This window comes from Aethalodelphis obliquidens, unplaced genomic scaffold (assembly GCF_003676395.1).
Source record: "Aethalodelphis obliquidens isolate GAN/ISIS:26980383/991018 unplaced genomic scaffold, ASM367639v1 scaffold29, whole genome shotgun sequence".
In the NCBI taxonomy this organism is placed as follows: domain Eukaryota; kingdom Metazoa; phylum Chordata; class Mammalia; order Artiodactyla; family Delphinidae; genus Aethalodelphis; species Aethalodelphis obliquidens.
In genome coordinates this window covers 12,839,930-12,851,262 of record NW_020837973.1, presented here as the reverse complement: position 1 = coordinate 12,851,262, position 11,333 = coordinate 12,839,930, and the positions used below count along the sequence as shown (strand labels likewise).

At 37.3% G+C, this 11,333-nt stretch overlaps 1 non-coding gene across 1 annotated transcript; it reads right to left on the bottom strand.

Moving 5' to 3' along the window:
• Positions 1-6,956: 6,956 nt before the first annotated feature.
• LOC113630264 (U6 spliceosomal RNA) lies at positions 6,957-7,063 on the bottom strand. The gene has a single exon (XR_003436882.1). It is a non-coding gene; the product is annotated as a U6 spliceosomal RNA (small nuclear RNA).
• Between the last annotated feature and the right edge of the window lie 4,270 nt (positions 7,064-11,333).

Here is an 11,333-nt window from a genome sequence, read left to right as displayed (position 1 = left end):
ATGCCACAGTTGAAATCCTGCTTTAAAGGGTATATTAACTTTGACAGTCTTAACGTTTCTATTTCAAATTAAGTGTCTGTATGGGGCAAACTTACACATGTTGAAATGTTTCCTAAACACAAAGTGTGATTATATTTATTTGACATTTTCTCAGCAATATGTTTAACATATATACAAATGAGAAAAAAATTTAAGTCAATTCACATAAATTATATCACTAATAAAATTTTTCTAGCATTTAGCATGTCTGGAGAGTATCATCTCCAACATACTTTGTCAACTGAAATGATAAATAAAGCTTAACCCATTGTAATGATGCTATGCTAACTAAACATGGTGACTCATTTGTTTATACTGCATTAAATTTACTCTCTTATAGTTGGGGAGCACTCCCCCGCCAAAGGTCCAGCTTTGATTGTAGACCTTGTTTGGATCATTCTACTCTCTACACTCAAATTTCCAATTGCTTTAATTAAATTTAAATTCTTTAAAATGCCCAGAAATATGTGTTTCTCTCAGATATCTCCTCTCATGTATAAAGTTGAGACAGGCTTTGCCTAGTCCTTGATTGACACAGAAGGAATGAGAAGAGTTTAGATTCATTGGCACCACCTGTTGGAATTTCTTTGTATGCTGTTTAGTCCTGTTGTGGTTTCTTTCCTAGGCTAGAACATTACTGGTTAATTGGCTATAATAGTACAAATATTTCATATCCAGGTTAGATACAGTTAGATGCAAACTTGATATCTAAATATTGAATGATCCACTGATAATATTATTAAGATATCTTAAAAGGGGGAGGGGCAAGAATTCTGCTTCTGTACCTTCTGCTGTGAACTGGAAGTTTGTGTCCCCTCAAAATTCATGTGTTAAAATCTAATCCCCAATGCAATGGTGTTAGGAGGTGGGACATTTGGGAGGTCATGAGGGTGGAGCCCTCATGAATGGGATTAATGTCCTTATAAAAGAGATCCCAGAGAGATCCCTCACCCCTTCTGCCACATGAGGACACAGTGAAAACACGGCTGCCTATAAACCAGGAAGTGGGCTCTCACCAGACACCAAATCTGCCAGCACATTGATCTTGGACTTCCCAGCCTTCAGAGCTCTGAGAAATAAATTTCTTTTATTAATAAGTCATTGTTAACAAAACAATAGTATTTTGTTATATTAATCCAGGTGACTTAAGACACCCTCCCAACGTAAACAACTATAACACTGGTTGAAATATATTACAAAACCATTTCTGACATTAGATAACTGGCATCGAAGTACAGTGATCATTAAGAAAAGAAAAATATGAAAAGTTAATCCCACATTTGCTTTGGCATTCAGACTGCAAGCAGTTTTCTTATTATGGCATAGGGAAGTAGTACTCAAGCAAAACAAAATGAGGGTTTTGTTAACTTGAGAAGACAAAGATAAGAATTCTTGGCTGTTGATTCAGATGAAATTTTGTGTGTCAGGATACTTAGAAGGAGAAAGTGTACAGAGAGGAACCCTGAAGTCTGCACATTGGTTCTCTTGAGTCCTTAGCTGGGACTGAGCTGTACATGCACCAGACTGTTGTCATGTATAGTGGAGTGTGGCTCCTGGAATGAGAGATGCACAGAGTTACAGAGATCACACAGCTCAAAGATATGGAAATTCCAGTTCAGCCAGAATAGAAAGAAATGACTGAGCAATTTAGATATTTAGTGTAGACCCAAGAAAGGTGATGTTTTGGGAATCAGGAGCATGCCCTAGAAAAGGGAACAAATCCTAGGACAAAAGAAAAATCCAATCCAGGTCTGCTTTAACAAAGCATAATTCAATCCTGATAAGATCAAGAGGATGTTCCAGTAATTTAATGGCTGTCCAAAAATACTCAACACTCTTTAAAGGAAGACAACCTACCTCACACACTCTATAACAAAATATACACAGTGCTCTGTGTATAGAAAAAAAAAAGAATTAATCATGCAAATAAAAACCAGAAAAATTGACCAACAATCAAGAAAAACAAAAAGCCAAGCAACAGAAACAGACCCTGAAATGACCAAGATGTTGGAATTAGCAGACAGGATGTTAAAACTCTTACTGTAATACTATTCAAGAATTTAAAAGAAAATATTAACATAATGAGGGAACAAAAAGGAAGTATTATGAGAGGAATGGCAAGTATAAATAAGAACAAATGGAAGTGGTAGTCTAGAATAGTATGATGTCTGAAAATGAAAAAGGTACTAGATAGGACTGAGTGGATTTTGGAAGTTCTAGTCTAGGATGGTAGCAAGAGGAGTCCTCTGGACCCCCTACCCAGAAAAACAAGCATAACTGATGAAAATTATTAGAAAAACCAAACCATTTAAAGCCTTGGGAAATTGTCCTAAGGCATATAGGAAATGAAAGGTTATCAAGAATATCTACTTAAACTCTATAGAACAGGGAGCGTATGTGGCATTTGAACTGCAACCCACACTTTTCTTCACTCTGCCCAGCTCAGCAAGATGGAAACTCCACTCCAGGTGGTTGCAGAACACAGGTCTTCATCTTCCTCTGGGTCCCTGTTGAGGGATATAGTATTGCTATGATCTGAATGTTTGTGTCCCCCTAAAATTCATATGTTAAAATCCTAATCCCCAAAGGTGATGGTAATAAGAGGTGAGACTTTTAGGAGGCACTTAAATCATGAGGGTGGACTCCTCATGAATGAGATTAGAGCCTTTATAAAAGAGGTTCCAGAGGGATCCTTAACTCCCTTCCACTGTGTGAGGATACAATGAGAATTCTGCAGTCTGGAAGAGGGCCCTCACCTGATCATGTTGGAACCTGATCTCAAACTTCCAACATCTAGAACATGAAAAATAAATTTCTGTTTTTATAAGCTATCCAGCCTGTGGTGTTTTGGATAGCAGCCCAATGGACTAAGACAAGTATCTTCCTGGCATGGGCAGGCCACTAGTACTTCTCATTACTTCCACATATATGTTGCAGAGACTAAATTCCAGAGAAGCACAACTGCAAGGGGATCACTTCTTCCACCAACATCCCACTAACAAGACAGAGGCTCAACCTCAAGCCTGGCATGCTGAGAATACTGAGACCCTCATAGCTTTCACCCCAGTCCATTTGTTGGGTGGGATCCAATGCCTGGAGAGGCTAGCCAAGAATACCAAAGGTTCCTCCACTCACCCAGCACCCTACTATTAATGCAAGACTGAGAGAAGTGAGCAACTATCCTTGCCCCAGATCCAGAGCCATGGCTCAGAAATTTTGCCCAGATGAAACAACAGACATAAAACAGAAAGCTTCAAAAATCTCCCCAAAGGAATTAAGCTTCTGGGGAACAGAGTGTGAGAAAGTTCAAGCCAAACAATGCTCTCAGAAGCAGTGGTGGTTTTGGTACTAACCAATTAAGAGGAGGCTGGTAGCTTCACGAAAGGTACAAGCTAAACTATAGGCCAGTTAGTTTGCCAGTGAGAAGAAGTAAAAGAGACAATGAAGAAGAGCCCTCTTAGGGTCAGAACAAACCTCAAACATTGACCTCAAAAACTACCCCTGCGAAGGAGTCTGAATCTAATTGGATCAATCTGTGGAGCAATGTATTCACCCGAGCATTGCCGAAATCAAAAAGGCAATCATCTGGAATTTAGTAGAGCATAACAGCTGGAAGCAATCAGGGAAAGAGAAAGTCAAAGAGAGCTTTGCTAAAACTACTCTCATCCCAGGGTGACTGTGCATGCCCCAAGGCTGCACTTTTTGAACAGCAACATCAGAAGCTTACACTGCAGAGCAAATAGAATTCACTAACATAGCCCAGTCAATCACTAACAAATATTAATTCTAATAGTTTTTAGTAGATTCGGCAGGAATTTTTGTATAAAAATAGGTCTTGTACAAAGATAATTTTACTTGTTTGCACATAAACATAAAAAGTAAAAAAGCATGCAATTATCTCAATAGAAGGAGAAAAAATTGACAAAATGCAACATCCATTCATGGGAAAACTCTTAGCAATGTAGGAGTAGATGGAAAGTTCCACAATCTGATAGAGATCTATGAAAACCTATAACATACATCATAATTAATGCTAAAATTGAACTCATTTCCCCTAATTTTAGGAAAAAAGCTACTTCGTATAACCAGAAAAGGGTACCAATGGGAAAAGAAAAATTAGAACCATTTTTATTCACAGGTGACCTTTTGGTTTATGTGAAAGTCCAATGGGATCTAAAATTTTTACTACAAGTACAATTTAGCAAGGTGATAGGATAGAAGATTAATATACAAATGTCAATTGTGTTACTATATACTATGAAAAAATAATTAGAAAATTAATTTTTAAATGCTATTCAAAAGAGCATCAAAAAGATTTTCCAGGAGCATAAGGTGGAGTGCATAGGCTCCACAAATTGTTTTATGCAGGTATGGCAAGATGCTACTGTCACTTAACCTACAGTAGCAGGTGAAGTTTGAGAAGTAAGGAGATGGGAGGTCCACCAGGGCGCATCCAGCAGGGAGAACTTCCTTTTGGAGTAGTCTCTGTGGGTCATACACTTGGAGGGTTTTTTGAACCCCAGCTCCCACCCTGACATCATTAAAACACTTCGATTGCCCAGAAGTAAAAAAGACTGGACATTACAAAGCCTGTGCCTTCTTTGAGTTTGAATATGAAGATATTGCCAAGATAGTGACTGAAACAATGAACAACTACCATTTTGGCAAAGAATCTTGAAGTGTAAGTTTATGTCATCTGAAAAATTACCCAAAGAAATTTTTCAAGACTGGGATGTTCTATTTTCAAAGACATCATATACTACCAGTGGAATAGTAGAAGAAGAAGTGAATACTTAAACAGAAGCTCAAAATGGAGAAGGAATTTAAAAACCAAGAAAAAATAGGAAAAAAAGAGCTAAATTAGGAATTAATTGTGATCTTCCTTCGCTGGTCTTATGGAAAAAGAAAAAAAAAATATCTCAAGGACTGGTTATCAGAGCTCTATGAATTGCCAGGTTTTATCAAAGAAGATAAAGAGGTTTTAGGTATTCTGACTCTCTGAAGATGATTATGGATAGCCAGGGCCACACAACAGTTTGTACATCAACACTGATGGAGAAGTGAAAATTGCCAAATGGATGAAACAGAAGGTGATGATGAAATAGTTTTCAAACAACCCATATCTGATATAAAAGAGGAAATGCCAGGGATATAATCACCTCACACATTCTGGAGCATGAAAGATGAAGAGAAGGCCACCAGTATACATTGATATGCATTCTGAATACATTGTATATATTTCTTCTGAATATGTGATCATTTTGTTATTAGGACTGATTTCTTACATTTTGATATGTGCAATGAAATGAGACCATTGGCAAGATTTGGGGAATAGAAACATATTGTTGTTTTGAGTAAATAAGGGGAGTAGTAAGTAATTTTATCTTGCCCGCCCTTGCTGAAATGCAAGGATGCATAACCGGCTCACAGTGGCTGGGCTCATGCTACCTCTTTGTTCTGTTGATCTCTTCTAGCTTCCTTTGCAGATTTCATAGCTATTCTTAGTTACTCCACTTAGATAGAAGCCGTATGTTAACTGTAGGCTTCTGTACTAAACTGCAGCCTCTGTTGTCACCACCAATCCTGTTTGACATCTTTACATCACATGGTCTATTAAGCAGTGTACACTTAACCATGAATGGTACTTAAGAGTCCAATATCCGATGGTTAATTTAGAAAGACAAATTAAGCTGGAGAGTGAAGAAGCATTTCAGTACTACTACAGATTCATTTATTGTATATGACTCATTTTTACTATTATTTTTTTGATGAGCTAGCATGGATCAATAAATACCATTTTATAATTGTAGTCACTACTATTTTGTAATAGTTACATCAATGTGGAATTACATTCCAAGATTTAAGAACTGCCCAACAAATAAAATTTTTTCTACAATTTATTTGAATGCAAGTGGGACTAAGAAATCTTGAAATAAGATAGTAGGATTTTCCCTTCTCAATTAAAAAATATAGCATCGAAAATACAATACAGGAGTTCTTCATTTTATTGTGCTTCACTTTATTGAGGTTGCCATGTATCATGTTTAAAAAAATATATTTATTGATTTATTTGGTAGTGCTGGGTCTTAGTTGCAGCAGGTGGGCTCCTTAGTTGTGGCTTGCGAGCTCTTAGTTGCAGCATGCATGTAGGATCTAGTTCCCTGACCAGGGATCAAACCCGGGCCCCTTGCTTTGGGAGCACAGAGTCTTAACCACTGCACCACTAGGGAAGTCCCTGTACTATATTTTCTTACAAATTGAAGGTTTGTGGCAACCTATGTCAAGCAAGTATATTGGAGCCATTTTTCCAACAGTTTTTTTTAAGTGAAGGTATGTACCTTTTTTTTTTCAGACATACACTATAGCACATTGAATATACTTCAGTATAGTGTAAACATAACCATTATAGGCACTGGGAAACTAAAAAATTTGTGTGACTTGCTTTACTGTAATGTTTGCTGTTTATTTTTTTTAAAACAAAATTCACCTTTTATTTAGGTTGAAATAAACTATACAAATTGATTTTCTTCACCAAAATAACAGCAATATTTTCTGTATTATTCCTAGATAAACTACAGAACACTTATTTTTGTAGGTTTTCTAGGTTTTGCTTGTAAATCAAGATGAGGCAGTAGATACAGTCATGGAAGAAGACAGAAGAAAACAGACAAATCAGCTGTCAGTATCCGTGGCCTCTGATCTTGCCTTGACCACGAAACAGAAGTGTCCAACATATACCTGCCAAGAATCTTATGAAGATGTAGGCTCAGTAAAAGACTGTAAACAGCAACAACAAGATGTGGAACAACAATGGCAGGCTCTTCCATTCAAACTTTAAATATAACTTGTTCCTTTAACTTCATTTGGTAAAGACAACATTTACACTGAAATCTTTGTTTGGCGAGTTCACGTTTCTCAAAAATATGGAATGCTTCACGAATTTCTGTGTCATCCTTGTGCAGGGGCCATGCTAATCTTCTCTGTGTCATTCCAATTTTAGCATATGTGCTGCTGAAGCGAACACAGTGTTTGCTGTCTTGCGATGGTCTGGAACCAAACCCGCAATATCTCCAAAGGTATGCCTGTTTTTAGGAATAAATTTGCAAAAAAGATGCATAATCTCTTTCATGAAAATAACAAGACACTGCTGAGAGAAATGAAGATTTAAATGAAGGAGCAGAAAAAAATCCATGTTCATAGATTGGAAAGTAATATTGTTCACATGTCTTTTGTCCTGACATTGATCTATAGATTCAATGAATTGCATGGTGTGAGTTGTCAAGCGGATTCTAAAATTTATTTGGAAATGAAAAGGACCTAGAATAGCAAAAAGCTATTTGAAAGAGAAGAATACAACTGCAGGACTTATGCCCACTTGATTTAAAGACTTACCATAAAGCTACACTAATCAAGACAGAGTGAGTTTGCTAAGACAATAGACAATACAATCAACAATACAAAATAGGGAGTACAGAAATAGACCTACCTGTATATAATGAATTGACTCTTAAAAATGATGTCAAATCTACTAAATGGAGAAAGAAAATCTTTTCCATAAATAGATAATATTGCAACAATTAGATTAATATATGAGAAAACAATTAAGGTCAAGTCCTACCTCACACCATACAAAAAATTAACTTAAGTTGAAAAGAGCCCTAAACTTTAAAGCAAACTCTATAAAATTTCTCAAAGAAGACATAAAGAAGATCTTAATGATGTGGGGGCTAGGCAAAGAGTACTTACAGACACAGAAAGTATTAACCATAAAAATTTTAAAAATGGATAAATTAGACTTCATCACAATTTAATATTTCTACTCATCAAGAAATACTAGGAAGATAATGAAAATATGTTCTCACATTCTGGGTAGAAATTTTAGATAGATAGATAGATGATAGATAGATAAATAGATGATAGATAGATAGATAGATATTTCATCTATCTCTCTGACAAAGACTTGTATCCAGAATTTATAAAGAACTCTGACAACTTAATAATAAAAAGTCACATATAGCTATAGAATATCTATACCCATAATAGAAGTACTATATAATTGCCACAATGGTGCTACTGTTTTATAAAGTGTTGAAATACTAACAGACAGGGGCAGCTGAAAAGCTAGAGGGCTACTGTAGCTATTTGAATGCCTGAAGTTATAGGTACTTTTCTCCAATTATTTTTAAAATGTGAATGATGTCCCCAAGGATATTAGGAGTATCACAGTGAAATATTTAAAAAAAAGGACCACAATCCCTCCAAGTAAAATTCCAAATTAGCCAGGAGTGAAAGGGTAGAAAGGCCTCTGAATGGAGAGCTGAGATAAGATAACTGCGTTTCAGGACCAGCAACACTACTTTTCTACTGTGTGAGTTTGACCAAACCAAAGCCTCACTAAGCCTCATTTTCCTTTTGGACAGTAAAACCCCTAATATTCCTTCCAAATCTAAAATCCTATGATTCATTCACTCATTTCATGTATTTCTTGACCATTTGTTGGTAACTACGAGCTACATTTGCTAAGCACCATTAATACACAAATGAATCAAAGAATCTCTACACTTACCAAACTCAATCCAGTTGAAAAGATACATATAAACCACTAAAGACATTTACAGGTGGCTAACTGGATTCAGATCCAAGCATTGCTCAAGCAGGAGCTGAAAGTGTTGGTATGTCCAGGAGCAGCAAATGGTCACACATGGAAACGCTGTGGTGTGTGCCAGTCCACGGGGTGATGGAGCGTCAGTAGCGGGGAGTGATGCTCTCAGAGTGTGGGTTACACCAAGGAGCTTGCACTTCATCCCCTAAAGTCTTTTGAGAATCTTCAATATTTCTTTTCTTCTTTTTTAAACAAACATCTATTTTGAAATAATTTGCCTAGAAATATACTGGGCTGATTAAAAATTATTTGGCAGTTTTTTAAAAGTGAATATATTCTTTAAAACATTATTTTTAAAAAGTTTCCATAATGAATCTACTCCATTTTGAGATATTTGGTTTCCATCCTAGAAATATTTTTTTCTTTCTTTTAAATCGGTAGAGTGTCACTCAAAAAACGCTGACACACCATTAGAAATACAAAGCTTTTCCAGGCAGTTTGACTAAAAGACATGGAGGAGAGTTAGCTTGTCTAACTAAAAGAAAAAATAAATACAGTCTTCTTTGCTGAAAGTAACTATCACTCTCCTTTCCTTTCCCCTTTGTGACACAGAAGAATATGCAGTTCAAGTAAGATAAAAATAAATTTTAAATAATAATGTTTTCAAAAAGCATATGGTTGGATCTGTGATGATTTTCACACAACGAAACCTGTTCTTCTATTTCCATTTATGCTGGCAAACTCACAGTAAGTTAAACTGGCAGAAACTTCAGCAGGGTAACATTTTGGGATACCAACATAATAAATATGAGTTGGCTAAATATTCAAGCAGACAAATTAAATGTATTTTGTTTTGACTATTACTGAACCACTTGAGCTATAATACACAATGTGCAGTATATTTAAATATACCATTTATGGGCTATCTTTGTATTGTAAGACAATGCTGCACGTAAGCACTTATTTAGGCGTACATTTTTTTTTTTTTTTTTTTTGCTGTACGTGGGCCTCTCACCGTTGTGGCCTCTCCCGTTGCGGAGCACAGGCTCCGGACGCGCAGGCTCAGCAGCCATGGCTCACGGGCCTAGCCACTCCGCGGCATGTGGGATCCTCCCAGACCGGGGCACGAACCCGTGTCCCCTGCATCGGCAAGCGGACTCTCAACCACTGCGCCACCAGGGAAGCCCTATGCGTACATTTTGAAATATATTTGGAAATACATTTTCATTGTTCACCTCACATAGTGGGTTTTTTTATAAGATTTTAAAAATATTTATTTATTATCATTTATTTTTGGCTGCATTGGGTTTTTGTTGCTGCGCGTGGGCTTTCACTAATCGCGGCGAGTGGGGGCTACTCTTTGTTGTGGTGCACAGTCTTCTCATTGTGCTGGCTTCTCTTGTTGCGGAGCATGGGCACTAGGCATGCGGGCTTCAGTAGTTGTGGCTCGTGGGCTCAGTAGTTGTGGCTCACAGGCTCTAGAGCGCAGGCTCAGTAGTTGTGGTGCATGAGCTTAGTTGCTCTGTGGCATGTGGGATCTTCCCGGACCAGGGCTCGAACCCATGCCCCCTGCATTGACAGGCGGATTCTTAACCACTGCGCCACCAGGGAAGCCCCACACAGTCTTATAAAGTCTTCGTAGTAGCCAATGACCAAATATAGGAATAAAGATACAATATATATATTAGGATTTGATCAGAGAGATAGAAACTATTGCTAGGTATTTTAAGGAGGAAGGGGTATAATGGGAATTTGGTCTTACACAATTATGGTCTTACACAATTATTGCAAGGTCAAGGAAACTAAAAATAACATCAAATAATCAGAAAGTAGAAGAATCCAAGTAAACCGCCACCAATGATGTATGCTGCCCACAGCATTGCAGAAGGACACCTGACAGCCACTGGCAAAACCCCATACCTGCCATCTGCAGATGCCCAGCTGCTCCTGGAGAATAGTGGCCTCTCTGTATTTTCTACTTCCAAATCTCACACAAATGGCTTCCGTTGGCAGGATTTAAACCAAACCCCCACTGGCCAGTAAATCTAGTTAACGTAGCTTCCAAACTGTCAAGCCCCATGTTACAAGACACAGTTTAAACGAACAGGGATCATACTACATATCAAGACACAATATCTAGTTGGTTCTCCGTATATCTGTGTTTAAATTTCCAAATAGCAGCGATGTTTTTCTTTTCACTGACCTGCTGCAGTCATCCCTCAGTCTAATGAAGATGTACTCACTCTCTCCCTCCAAAGGCAAGGCATGAAAATTCAAATGTCACTGTACCCATCTCTGGATATTTGTTCTTCTTCAGCTCAGTCACAATCCCTATTTAATATCCTATAACTTGCAGACTAAGCTAGAGATGTAACCACCAACACTCCTTACATAAACTAGTAGGAGAAGATGAAGGAGAAAATTAACTTGGCTCATATAATATATACATAATATAGCAAGCAAGAATATAAGCACAATTACTGTAGTCCTTTCTGTGACTGATCATAATGCTATAATTGGTTTAGAACCTACTTTTTCTATTACCTATTTCATATTCACTTTGTCCTTAGTCAGCATTGAGGTGGTTATGGGCTTTTGCTGGGCAGAGTAACCCTAAACTTCATTCCTGATTGGTCCAAGCCATTAGTTGGGTAGCTCTGATTTCTCATTAACAATATTGGAAGTATTAACA